We start from the raw sequence: 14,291 nt of genomic DNA on the forward strand, positions 1-14,291 counted from the left end.
CCTGCAGCCCCGTCAAGCCTTCTTCAAGTGCTACAGTCCAATTCCAACCTGAGGGGCTGACAGACCTAATAATGTTGTGGTTAAAAAAGAATAAAAGGTTCATGGGGAAGTTCTATTATGGAAATATGGCTCAAACAGCAAACCATTTTACAAATTAATTACTTTTCGCTCAGTACATGCTCCCCTCGGGTGATGTGAGAAAATTTGCACATGTATGCCGACAACACACAACTGCATCACTGTTGAACCAAAAAGACATGAACGTATGAGGCTGCCTGCCATCTTTTATTATTAATTGGATGCGTAACAACATTATCACATAAGTAAGACATCATTTATTTCTACTCTGGCCCGTGGGGACAAAAGACATTATTTTAAACAAGTTTTACAATTTTGATCTTTCCATTAAAGCGTAGGTGTATATTTTCGAATTATGAGTTTGTAATCCCACAAGGTGACAATGGCAAAGGGATTGTTATCATCACAGGAATATTGATAGACAAACTAATCCATGCAATTGTTCCACATGGACTGAACAACTGCTATATTCACATAATATAACACCACAGTTAATTCCAAGCTCTGCACTCCAGCATAGTAATTTAAGATAAATTAAAATGTGAGCAATCCTCTCGTTCTGGAGGAACAAAGCAGGTACCCACAACAAAAATATTTAAATTTAAGGGGTAAGTCTGGATTGGGGTTAAGGTTTGGCACGTAGTGATTATTGTTCAGGTTGATTTAGTCACCAGAGAATGAATGTCAGACAACTTAAAGTCCTCATTGGTGCTGGAAACAGGTTTGTGCCTCTAGGTGATGCTATTATTGCACCTTTGAACAGACATCATATTAATACACTGGTCTTAGAGACTAGTCAATTTGTTTCAAGGTTAAGAGGCTGACAACAGCTGTGATGCAGGTAATTTTTTTTCTCCTGTAGCATCTACACTATTTCTCCAATAGAGCTTCATGTCATATAATGTACATTTAGTCATTTAAAATATTACATCCTCCAATTAGACTAATTGTTTCTCAGTGAAATTCAACTTATTTAGTATCAGGGTGAAGTGACTGTAAAATGAAAAGGCAGTGGCCAGCTGGCATATGGTGAGGATCTCAATCTTTAACAAAAGACAAGTGTCAGCAAGCGGTAGTATTTATGACATTTTCTTAACTTGCTAATGAATGGGGCATTTTATGTAAAAGTACATTATAGATGACAAAATTGATTTTGTTGAGATGCTAAGGTTGGAAGCTTTATGTGGAATCGAACACAGCAAAGAAATGGTGTAAAACGGGTTATATAGTCTATATACAAGAGATTTCACTGTTGAACCAGTTAAACCATCGCTAACACACCAGGTTTTGTTTTGCGTCATTTGTTGAAGAACTGATTAGTGTTGTTTAGTAGAAACTATGTTATAATAATAACAATTACTTCTGCTCACATTCAATATATGTCTGTCTTTGACTAACATAATATTTTACAAGCAAATTCAATTATGATGACATGTTTTTTTTTCCTGAACTACTGCAAATGTTTTAATGTTTGATTAACGCAGACTTAGACACTAGCTATCTTGTACTCGTTCAGCAGGTCTAACACAATCCTGCTGTTTCTACATTAATTACTCTTAGGGTCTCGATACAGCTGACAAATGGCTTTTTATTCCCCCTCACCGATACTGACATTCTGTATTCACGGTGGATGATACTACTCGTGGAGAAGTGTCCCATGCAGGCTCTTCTCACTTTTTTCCCCTCATCCCTCAGTTTCACTTTATCAGCTCAATGTACAAATTGGGGCTTAGTGGCTTGATGGCAAATTGAAATTCATTGAAGCATTTACATGACATTTAGCAACGGTTGCATAATGCAGGAATAATCAAACATGTGTCAATTTGAACGGATTCGCTCTCTGCCTTGTGCCGTCTCATCATTCAGCCGAAACTTGCTAGCGAGGATATATTTTTACATAGTGTGCATGACTTCTCTTGTGTGTCTAAGTGTTGATGAGAGAACATTGTGTGTGGGCAGGGATGTATGTGATGCACTGCATTCACATGGTTGATTTCAATGCAGGGACATTTGGCATTTGATAAAGTTCAAGTTATTCTGTCATGGCACAGAGATGGTTCCCTCATGATATCTCTCAATGCAGCGTCCGGTTCATTTGTATGCTGCGGTGAAACGCTAAAGACTAGACAGCTTTAATAATGATGGCAGATTGGCTACTGCAGCTGGTAATCGAATGAAGGAAAAAGAAATCTATTGGTCGGTCTCAAAGGCTTGAGATGTCTCCACTGCATGTCTTTAAACATCCTTATTACTGCCAATTTCCATCTGCACCAACAACAAAAACCATCATTGTCTGGATTGCATCAGGGCCTGATGTGGCCGCAGTGTGTCCATCAGTTTGCAATTGTATGAAACCAATTTGGCTCCGAGTCGTTTTTGTTGTGTTGTGACGTGTTAGCTCCGTAAGTGAGGTGGACATAAATGTGATGATGAACCAGAGCTCCACATGAAAGGATTTATTTTCACACACTGTATTTATATTAAAACCTTTTCCACCTCACTACCGGAAACTAAAATTCAGATAATTATCGTGACACTGGCCACTACATCAAGTCTCAGAGTTACATTTCTATAATACGTGTATAGAAATATAACTTGTACTGTATGTGTAATTTTATATCTGTTATTAACCCAACAGATATTGAAAAATAATTTTGACTTACATTTATTTTTATGTGTATTTGTCACACTAATTTGAGACTTTTCCGTGTGTTGTAGGTCCCAGAAGTCGACAGAACTATGAATGATTCAGGTGTATCAATGACAACCAGCTACATCTGAAGGTCTGTTGAGTGAGTGAGTGAGTAAATCTAAAATGTGGTTTCACACTTCGGTCGGAATCACATATTTCTATCCTGTTGTGTGTTGTGGATTTGTGGCTTCTGATCAACTTCAAGAAAAAGAAATGCCAAAACAACAAGAACGATGAATATACACAGTTAAGGTCTTGGATTAATTTACTCAGAAAATAAAGTAAAAAGCAAATATACTGCAGTGTTCTGGAATAACAAAACATAATGAGCCTTTAATTGAGCTCCAACTGCAGTGCATCATGCAGGTCAAAGCAGCATCCGTCTGTAATATTTCCATAACAAAAACACTTTTTGGTGTTTTGTTGTTGCAAGTATCCCTACGAAATAATGTAAACCCTTGAATGAACACACCCACCTACAAAGAATCACAATTAATCTTTCTTTGTTCCACCAAATTACAAAAAGCACCCCAGTGTGCCAAGCGCCTGCAGCTGCAAAACTGCTAAGGGTGCACATGGTTGTATTTTGTGCCCCTGTTTTTATTGATTTAGTTCCCTGGATGTTAATAATTAAAGAGAAGGAACACAGTTGATTTAATCAGTCATGGTTTAATCAGCCGTTAATCTCACCCTGCAGTTGCATTTCCCATGTTTGGCCACAACATTTGCAATTATGAGTCCATAGCGTTTTCCTGTGCCACGAAATCAAAGCCGACGTGTGCATTCTTTATTTAAAGTATGGAATTATGATGGAAGACAGGAGGATAACACGCGTTACATCTTTCATCAGTTCAACACACATTTACAGCATTGATTGACATTTATTTTGGGAACTGTTCTGTATGCATCATTCATGAGAGCTATGTCCCCTCCCCTTCAAATGGCCTTCAGAGAATACTGAGAATCGAGCATTTACACCTCATGAATTGTGAATTTCTGTGTTGCGGCGGCTAACCTACAGAACAAAAACAGAGCTGGAGTCAGTACAGTTTCAGAAGTCAGCCATTTACAAGTACGCACACACACAAAGAAATGTTATTTGAAAAAATGAAAGAGTGCATTAGAATGACTGAAGGACACATGAAAAGCAAGTAAATTGAAAGCAATTTCGAATTTATGTGTCTTTGCCAAGCTTTTCAGAGTCCTTTATGCCACAGTCTATAGAAAATGACTACGCATCAGTACAAGAAAAGAAGACATGGAGAGGATTTGGAAAAACAGGTTCAAAACAGAGAGATTAAACCTCATGTATCTGCAGAGCGATCCAGAGCCAATATAAAGGGCTCTCGCCAAGCAGCACGCCTGCAGAGCAAGCAGGTGTTTGTGCTCTTATCAGGCTGGAGTCATGCCATATCAACCACAGCCTTTGAAACATGAGATAACGTCTCACGAAACCCGGCATTTGATGTTGAAATAGACTGATAGATGCACAACGAGTGAGGCAAAGGAAAAGTCTTGAAATTTGCATGTCACATCCTGGAGATTATGATGGTTGAAGGCCTTCAACCATCTGTGATAATTCTGTGCCGAAGATGCAGTGGATTGTTATCGCTGGGATCAGATGCTTCAAGTAGATTGCTCTATGAATTATTTGGATTGGTTTGCTTCAATTATATATTACAGTAGGTCTGCTTGACAATTCTCTGGTGGAGTGTCGGTTGAGGATTTTCCTGTTTCCTGAATTTTAAAGTTGTGACGGTCAAAGCGACATAACTGGTAATTACATTTAGGAGGCATATGAATGAATCATACTGGCAGAGTTATCACGTTCAGAGGGTTATATCACACTTCTATATATTCTATAACCTGTTATTTAGATTTTTAACACATTTCAAATTATACGTTTGATAATGAGGTGAAATTTGGTATTGTACATAATTTAACCTGACAGAGAATTATACAAAGTACTTCAGCAATATAAATTTCTTTCTAAACTTTTCATCATAAGTCTGAGTGCACTAACAGGATTATGGGGTAATTGGTTGGATAAGATGTGTGTGTGTGACACAAGCTGCACTATTGTTTTGTTGATGCACATTTAAAGCAGCTTATGAAACAGGAAGTCACACAACATGCTGCTGATGTGAACGGAGACGGGTTCTCTGTTTAACTCGATTCTGCGTCTGTCATCCCACATCTGTTCAACGTTTTCGCTCAGCGTGCCTCCTCCGCTCCGTCTCTCTGACAGCATGCATGTTGAATGAGTTTTCATCAAGAACAACAATCCCTAACATGCTTTCAAATGAAAAGTGGGAACGAGAAATGAGACTAATGTAAAAAAAAAACAAGATTGTGACACAGTTAAAAATTTACGGTATCAAACTCTCTTTTTCTTAAATTTTTCAAAGCTGCTATTGTTTACTGTTATGTGACTTACAGCCATTTGTTTAATGGTATTATGGATACAGTCTTCACATATGGAACAGACTTTTACAGATTGTGCTTTAATGTTCCTGCCCATATGTATCAGAGGCAGAAATCTTTCCAAATAAAGCTTCATATTGTGTGCAGCTTATGCAAGGATCCAGGTGTTCTGTGTGTGTGTGTGTGTGTGTGTGTGTGTGTGTGTGTGTGTGTGTGTGCGCGCTGCAGCTGGCTCTCTGCTGCATGCTCCTCTACACTGAGGCACTCGGACAGACCCCTTCAGCATTAATTACTGCGGCCATTAATCAGACCAGCACAGATAGCTTTGTAATCCCTCTATAATGCAGTTTTCTGGAGGGGGCCACCAGTGTTAATTAGATTTGATTGGATACTGGTATGATGCTGCACACGGAACATCTTAAAGTAATAATTAGAAGATAGATCAATTGGTCCTTTGTGGCATTGGTCCTATAGTGCAGGCGCCACTGCAGTTTAAATAAAGAGCATCATCTTGTCCCTAAGAGCAGAACTATTGGTGTGTTCCATTTGAAGTGGGAAGCTGGAATTCCAGTTACCAGTGGGAACTTTCAACTGAAATGGCCCCTTAATACACTCATTTACACTCATAAACTGTTTATTAACAGTTCTGTCTCATTAGTGTCTCATTAAATCACTCACACAGTTCTGTCAACTTCTGCGGACAAGTAGCTACAGTGTTGGTATGCGCAAAATATGACTTAATGTGTGGATATCGCTAATAACTTCCAACTTGGACTACGACATAGTCAGTGTGACGTCATTTCCAAATCTGTCCTCTGACATATGATGCTTTTGACATGTGTATTTGCAGTGACGTCAATATTATCTCATACAAATAAATCCCTGAAAGAAAAAGCTGTTTGTTATTAGAGCAGTGATTTACAAGATTTTGGAAATGACATTGATGACCCATAGAAGCTCTTGTCTGGGCTCCATAAGTCTTTCTGTTTATCCTAAAATCACAGAAAACATTAACACCCCATAATGTAGTACATTATATTCTAACAGTGATATCGTTTTTCTGTTGTTCCTCAATATCGGAACTTTTTTTACAGAGCTGAATTTAGGGCAGACGTGACAAGCATTACTTCCACAGATGTTACCAGTGGCTGTGTTATGTTGAGTCAAGCTCAGCCAAACATATTAAGCTTCCTGCACCGATGGAACTCTCTGCATTATTATACAGTGCACAAACATAATTCTGGGTTTTGAATACAAATAAATAACCTGGATACAATTCTGTGAAAGATTTTATTTTTGCCTTTGGAAATAACCCAATGCAACGCTTACACTTAATGCAGTAATTTATTCTTCCTTCTTGTTCTTCGGTTTTTCCCACCTTTCACTGCTGCAGCATTTATTTTTAAAACCAAGCATGAGTCAGATTTAGCTTTCTTAAAGTCTAAAAAAGCAAAAGTAAATGTAGTGCACATCCTCAACTCCAAACAGTTTGAAAATCACAACCTTATTGATTGATTTATATTGGAAGACTCCCGAGCTCTTGTCTTGATCCTGCACCATCCCGCATCTTTTAAAGAAAACGGTCACCAAAAAAGAAAAAACTTTTCCGAAATTAGCTACAAAAGGAAGTTTAACCTTCACATCTTCATGTCATAGTGGCTTCTCTTTTTTTAGAAACCTAAACCCATTTCAGTTTGTTGGTTTTAGGCATTTTTTGGGCCAATCACCATTGAGTTTGGTCTCTTCACTGGTGAAGTCAGAGGTCATAATCCCGCTGCACATCTCTCTTTAGTTTCTGGCAGAAGAAGAAATTAACCATATAAATGGCTGAGTTCCTGAGCTACTGCCTGAACACAGGCTTTTTTTAACTTTGCGTTAACATCCTTTCATTTGCACTAAGCAGCTGAGGCAATATGGACGAACTGCAGCTAATTGTTGCCTCACCTATGCTGGAGCGGCTGCAGGTTTCCTGCTGGGGGGAAATAAATCCAAAAGACAGAGTGAGGCCAGGGAGAGGACCGGCCATCTGGACAAGGATTTGTATGGAGGCCCATGTGGTGTTGTTCTGTTGCAGACTCCATACAATATTTGTAAGCAGGGTCAGAAGTTCAGCACATCTCATGGTTCTAATATCACTGAGCTGAGCAGAACTGAGCTGTGAAAGTGAAACATGAAAACAATTCACCACACTGAGGTGTTGCCTTCAAGGTGCTGTTTAAAATATTGAAATTATGAAAGAGTCATTAAAATATATCTTAATTAAAACATGAATTATCTGACATTGGCAGCGGGGTGGTAACGCTGTTAGAGTTCCATAATGCAGGCCATGAATATAAATTCATTCATTCATTTAACAAAACACAGTCTCAGAACCCTACTGCAATTGGAGGAACCCCAAACCTGAGGTAGAATAAATGAATTAATCTCGTCAACAGGTTTAAAAAGTCAGTTAGTTTGTAGATTTTGATTTAATGTTTACAGTTTGTGACTCATTCTCAGAGTCATTGATGGTAATGAGTGTTTGTGTTGCAGTGCTACACAGTGTTTTATAGCTGGAGGGATATATACTATGATTGTTTTATACATACACACTTCTAACAAGAGAAAATTATTACATTCAAGCTCTTTGTGTGTGTGTGTGTGTGTGTGTGTGTGTGTGTGTGTGTGTGTGTGTGTGTGGCCTGAAGAGTTACTCCACATTGTGTTAGTTAAAAAACAATACAGACAAACAATATAGATGCATTAATTTGCACGACACCATGCAGTCCTTATAATTGCCTTTGAGTTCATTGTGTAGTTTCCCCTCTGATTATAGCCATACATTTGAAAATCAGGCTCATTCTGGAGCTGGAAAGTGATTCCTGGTGGCAGCATTTCCTTTTTCTTCCAGCACCACTAAGTCCCCAGCAGCATCAATCAATGTGGAACACTTTCCCCAACAAACACTCTCATTAATGTGTATATAACCCAGAGTGAGCACACTGTGCAATGAAACAGCAGCAGACACAGAGAGCAATAACCTGCTATTTGTCTCCATCTTACTGTAATGCTCATATTGATTGGTTTTGCCTGTTTTTCCTCTTTTTTTCAGCGTGAAATGTTTGAAATACATCAAACATGGAAACAATATTCACAAAGAGAACTCAGCAGGCCAGGAATTAGACTGTGTCGATATTTATTAATATTATTATTCAAAAAATTTAAAAATGCTTCACCTCGTCACGTTAAAGAAAAACAAAAAACATTTCTTGGATCCACCTACTGAGCGTGATCCGCAACAAAAATGTAATGGGTTCTTCTTTGACCCTTCCTTCCATCAAGTTTTGAAGTAATCCATTCAATTCAGTTTTTATGTTATCCTGCAAAGAAACAAGCAAATTCACAGGAAAACACAACATCTGCACCAGAGCTAAAGTGGGGATCATTTATGTTTGCTCTAAAAATACAGTGAACTGAACATGATCTACGTTTCTCAAGAAATCCAGATGAATGTGTCACATATATGATCAGAAAATTATATTGTGCAAGGATGAAGCATTCTGTCTCGTTAGTATATAATGACATGTCATGACGAGAAGTTCCTTTCAAATGTAAAGCACTCCATGTTTCACAGTGAGGTGATGATTCAGAGGGCAGAGTTTTTGCCTCCTCTTCATCTTCCCTCTTTCGTTCTTTATTTCTGTCTCTTTCACAGTTTTTCCTGTCACCTCTTTGCAGCAGAGCACACACACACACACTCGCACAAAGAGCCGTGCACCTGCCACAACAGATTGATTGAACAAACAGAGAAGTGTGTTGCATACGCTGAAGGACACACGTCTCATAACCCGGCGACACTATCTCTGTGTCCTCTATCTGGAAGGTGCTGGGTGTTTGTGACTTCCACCTTTGTTGGGGAAATTTCTACAAGATCTTTTATCTCTCTAATGCTGAGCAGCAGGTTCGGTCACGTTTCCCTCACAGCTGCATCTGCCTCTACAGGCAGTGAGAACTCGTCAGAGAACTTCTCAAGTTGGCAGGGTCCAGGCTTTTCTCTGAAGTCAGAGGTAAATGGAGCAAACCACGACAGTGACAGGGCCATTATCAAGGGTGTTTCAGTCCCACTCTGCAGTCCCTCTCTCTGACAGAGAGCTCTGTAGGTCAGCAACGTGCAACTTACCCACATCACGACTACAGTGAAACAGTCCAGGGTTTATTTCATGTTGTTTGAGACAAAGATTGGGATCAGAAAAGATTCTGATAACAAGTGTGTGGTTATGTTCTTCATCAGGCTACAAGAAAAACTCAATTTAGAGTATTTAAAGAGATTACTTTTAGGATGTGTAAAATCTATGCAAGAAAGTACTAACATGCTGTAGAGTTGAAAAAAGCAAATCACGTTGAAACACATTTTAAAGAATTCAATCTAACTTGTAGTATTTTGGTTTCCATGGCAACGATGAAATCAAATGAATCAATTCAGTTTTTTTTCTTTCACCAAAGCTGCCGTCCATGGAGTTGGGTGACTTTGAAAGAACATCAAATTTAGAGTGTGTCTTTTTCCTTTAGAAAATTGTGATGACCTTACTCTTAAGCCATATTAAAATCTAAATATATATATAAAAAAAAATATATATATATATATAAAAGTATATGTATGTTAAAGAAATTCAAATAGCCCACTGCAATATATAAAAAAACAAAAAACAACCTGGCAATGACTCTGTCTTAAAGGTTTCATAAACCAAGTACTGCTCATTTGCTTGTAAATGAAATATACATTATTTTTATATTTATTTCTCAAGAGCATTGTGCATTTCTTATAATCACTCTATGAATTCAATGCCGCACTCATAAAGGACTGTTCGAGCAGGATTGACGTTAAAGAAGAGTTTAGTGTTTTTATGATGCCGTTTTCCATAAGGGAAAAGACTATTAAAAGTATATGACTGGTGCAGTAGTAGTCATGGTGTGTTCGCAGTGCTTGAGGAGACATGTTACCTCCAGCAAGAAGGTTAAGTTTTCATTGAAGTAGGTTTATTTGTTTCTCTGTTAGCAGGATTATGCAAAAACTACTGGACAAATTAATAGCAAACTCAGTGGACGGATGTGGCTCTGGGAAAAACACTTAAAATGGGATCAGGGGGCGGATTGGCATTGAAAGATTTTTCAATATTTTTGTTGATTTCTCATAGAATACTTTATGGATCAAAATGAAAAATGAAAATCAAAACATATTCACTGGACTGAGATTTCTCAGGTTGTGCAATCTGGTGCAGATGTAGTAAATTGAAATGTGGTTTCATAAGGGGACTGTTTGGTGGTGCTTTGCACTGCAGTTGTGCATATGGCTTTAATGCATATTCACTGTGAAGAATTTCAAGACTGCAGTCTGCAGAATCCTGCACAGATATATCGAGGGTCTTTGTGCTGCAACTCTGTCTTAGGGCTGATTTACTCTCTCATGTCAGCATTAGATCATCCAGGCCTTGGTGGAATCTGATTGAGGTCTGATTGGTTCTTATCTGAGCATAAAACACCTCTAAATTATTCCATGTTCTTATCCAATGTGCAATTTATTGCACAATGAGACATTTATTAGTGTATTAATATACTCCTCATATTATGTCATCATCTCGCCATTTGGTGAAAATGCGAGAAGATGCCATTTATTGAGTTTTGAGAGACCAGAGTGTTCATGTCACACACACACACACACACACACACACACACACACACACACACACACACACACAGTGTTAGTGATGTCAAGGGAGAAATTGCTTTTCTGGGACCCCTGCTGTACTTCAAGGGTCTCGCTCATGGCTTATGTGGCTCCTGTTTTGAAAGGGTTGCCTTCCATTTGTTTGGACTTTGAGGAAATCTTTCCGTTTGTCATTTTTACTTCATGTTATTGAAACAAAAATGTGCAGAGAACCCTCCCTGTTTCCTCATATAGGTCATATGATGAACACAGCGATGCCCTTTTAGTCAGTAAATCGACTGCTCATATTCCAGTGGTTGGCTCATAGGATTCATACTGTAAAAATAAGGACCTTAAAGTGTGCGACTCTCAATCTAAATAATCTAAGGCAGCAGCTTGTGCTTTGTATTAAGGATGATGACGCTGTGGGATAGCTCATGCACATTTCCACTCAGTGGTTTTAAACAGCTGCCCCCATGAACGACAATAAAGCATTTGGAGGAAAAAGTCTTAATTCTCATTGGGATCCATCACATACACAAAACTGGATAACATGTCCTCCTTTCAAACTGTCTCCTTGCTTTTATAATCATGCAAATTCTGCAGCAGTTGAATAATTATTTCAAATCTTTTCTGTTTTTCTGTCTTTTTTGTCCAGACTCTCCATGTATAACATACTTCGTCATCTCAATGTCATCCCCTGTTCATTTTGATGCTAATACATAATTTTGCAGAAAAAAGAGAAGCTCTCTGGAGCCTAGATCAAACACTCGGCCGTGCTCAGAAGGACCCAGGTGTTTAAGAGCAGGGTTACATTAGTATATAATAAAATCATTCTAATAGTGAAAGCTCATTGCTGACTCGTGCTATGGTGAAACAGTGACCATCAAAGACAAACAATGACAAATGTTGAACAAGAAAGAAAATCTTTCAGGTTTACTGGACATGACTGTGGACCTTGTTGCAGTGGCTGAGCTCGGACTGTAGCTCGCCCTTCAGGAACTATTTCAGAATTGTCCTCATCATCCAGATGTGCACTTTAATCCTCTTCATATACATGAAAGGGCATTGATGTGTTTTCCATGTGCACCCATTGCTGTTGCATGTCTGTTACTAGTTGTCTTTAATACTACAGGGTAAACTAGCTTTGTATAGGCAAACAGAAAAATGCAAGAAGCACATGTTTTTTCTTGATTCTCACTGCTGTAATAGAATTGAAGATTTATTGGAGCACATACCCCTAACCTTAACTAAAGCTAACTCAGAAACTCCTTTGAATGTGATCTGTAAATCCCAGACAAGATTTGGCAATATAATGGATCAGAGTTATGGGTTGGGTGGATTTGTGCAGAGGACATTTAAGATGAAGTTAAGTTTCTTGTGACCAAGGTTAATTGTGTTTCTAAATCAGTGAATGAGGAATTGTTGTGATATAAGATTTAAGGGAAGGAATAACCTCAGTTAGATTAGTAGGCAGACGCTCTCAGCTCCACCACAGATCACACCTCAGTGTGGGAAATATACTAATCTCCAATGCCATCAGTCACTGTCTGAGATATTCTCTTCACAGAGGATTAAAATCCACACTTTTATCCAGCTTAATTTTCTCAGTAGTACCAGCAGGGTTTAAATTGTTTTAAATCCACCTAATGTGTATGTGATACAAGCTTTTCTTTTTAATCCATTTGCTAATTTCTAAAAAATAAATTCTGAGAAAAAGAACATCCCTCAAAACTGAAGAAAGTCCATTTGCATGCATTTACAATTCTTGATTTCTCACATACTGTTTTAACTAACGGAGAGATGCCAGAAAGAGAACAGCTGAGATTATCATCCACAATCTAAGCAGTTTCACACTATTAAGTTACCAACATCTTTGCTCAAATTGCTTGTATGCTCAAATTGCTATGGTAGTGGCTGTCTCACAGGGGCACTTATCTCTACTGGAACTGCATATCTGCACATGATTACAGGTTTCAATCACATTTGGACGATCCACTACTGAATGTTGAGGGGAAAAAAAGAAAAGGGGGAAAGAGCAATAGGTAGCACGTCATATGCTTGTTCTTTATGTGAATCGTTGTTGTTGATGAGACATTGTTTCTCCGTTAAAGATATCCACAATGTCTTTAATTATGTTTGCAAGAATATGCCAAAAGTCTGGTAGCTTTTTGCTGGGTGAAATTTGGAAGATTTTAATGGTCCCTTAACTCGATTTTTTTCACAAACATAATTGTGCTGTGTAAGGTTGGAAGAAATCTGGGTAGAAATGTTTTAATGTTGAGGCTTACAGTGAAATATTTAGGCAGAGGTTTGGATTGAGTTACCACATAGATACAGGACATAGATACATTTAGTGAGTTGTACTTATGATACAGAAGCATTTATAGATGTATGTCAATACGTGACAATACTAGATGAAAGGAGGCACATTATGCTTTTTCAGATTTTTTTCCTCGAGTGTATTGTCATTTTTTGTGTATGTAAAAGTCCAAGCAGAGTTTACTAAAAAAATCTGCAGTAAAGGGAGCTCCTGTAACGCCTTGTCAGTAGTTCAGCCGATACTTCCAGGGAATCGTGACGTAATGTCACATCACAATGTCCCTCTAGTCGGGCAAACCTCAGAACGAAGTCAAGTAAAGCAAGAGCAGAGGTCGACATTCACTACACACACTGGAAGTGGTTGACCAATCACGTCAGAGCAGACTAACTGGCCAATCAGAGCAGACTGTGCTTTTTCAAGAGGCAGGGCCTAAAAGAAACAGAAGCTAAAAGCAAGTGTTTATTGTCCACAATGAACAATAAGAGGATATAGAATATAAGTGTTTTCTGAACATTAGAGGATTTAATACTCAAATTATAAACCGAAATGAAACAAGAACCTGGATATGAGCAAATATATATCATTTAAAACAACAGACGGACAAGAGAGAGCAAAACAGGAAGATCAACTTGTGGGTCTATGTGCTCAGTGTCACTGAACACAGTGATCAAGTATGACTCATGCTGGTTCATTTCCTATTTTTATTTTAAGCTCAGTGCACTGTATTTATAGTACCCTGAGCTCTCTATGGATTAAGACAAAGGCAGCAATGGGCAGTGTGTGTACAACCTTATTCTGATGATTGACTTTCCTCTTGGTACAAATCAATACAGATTCAGACATAGTCAACCATTAAGTTGTTTTATTTCTAAATCCAGCTAGAATTGAACTGCCATAGAAATCTGCTCTGTCATTTCAGAGGAAAAAAGAATCACTTCTCAGGGGAGAATTGTTTTTTTTCTGTCCACATAAAAGTGGCACTCAATTTGTTATGTGTGTCTATAGACAAAAATCTCTATATTCACTGTCCACTATTACTTGAGCGTGCAACACTATCGTCTATAGAGTGCCTCGAAAAAGTAGTGACCGAG

The 14,291-nt window shown here is 38.3% G+C and overlaps 1 protein-coding gene across 2 annotated transcripts in view; it reads left to right on the forward strand.

The window, feature by feature from the left end:
- Positions 1–14,291, forward strand: part of lrrc4ca (leucine rich repeat containing 4C, genome duplicate a) — a 175,052-nt gene that overhangs the window by 82,082 nt on the left and 78,679 nt on the right. For both annotated transcript variants that reach the window (XM_069528791.1, XM_069528792.1), the window contains exon 2: positions 2,797–2,861. The gene's annotated coding sequence lies outside the window, so the exon portion shown is untranslated. The remainder of the gene's footprint in view (positions 1–2,796; positions 2,862–14,291) is intronic.

This window comes from Paralichthys olivaceus, chromosome 7 (genome assembly GCF_024713975.1).
Source record: "Paralichthys olivaceus isolate ysfri-2021 chromosome 7, ASM2471397v2, whole genome shotgun sequence".
Lineage (NCBI taxonomy): Eukaryota > Metazoa > Chordata > Actinopteri > Pleuronectiformes > Paralichthyidae > Paralichthys > Paralichthys olivaceus.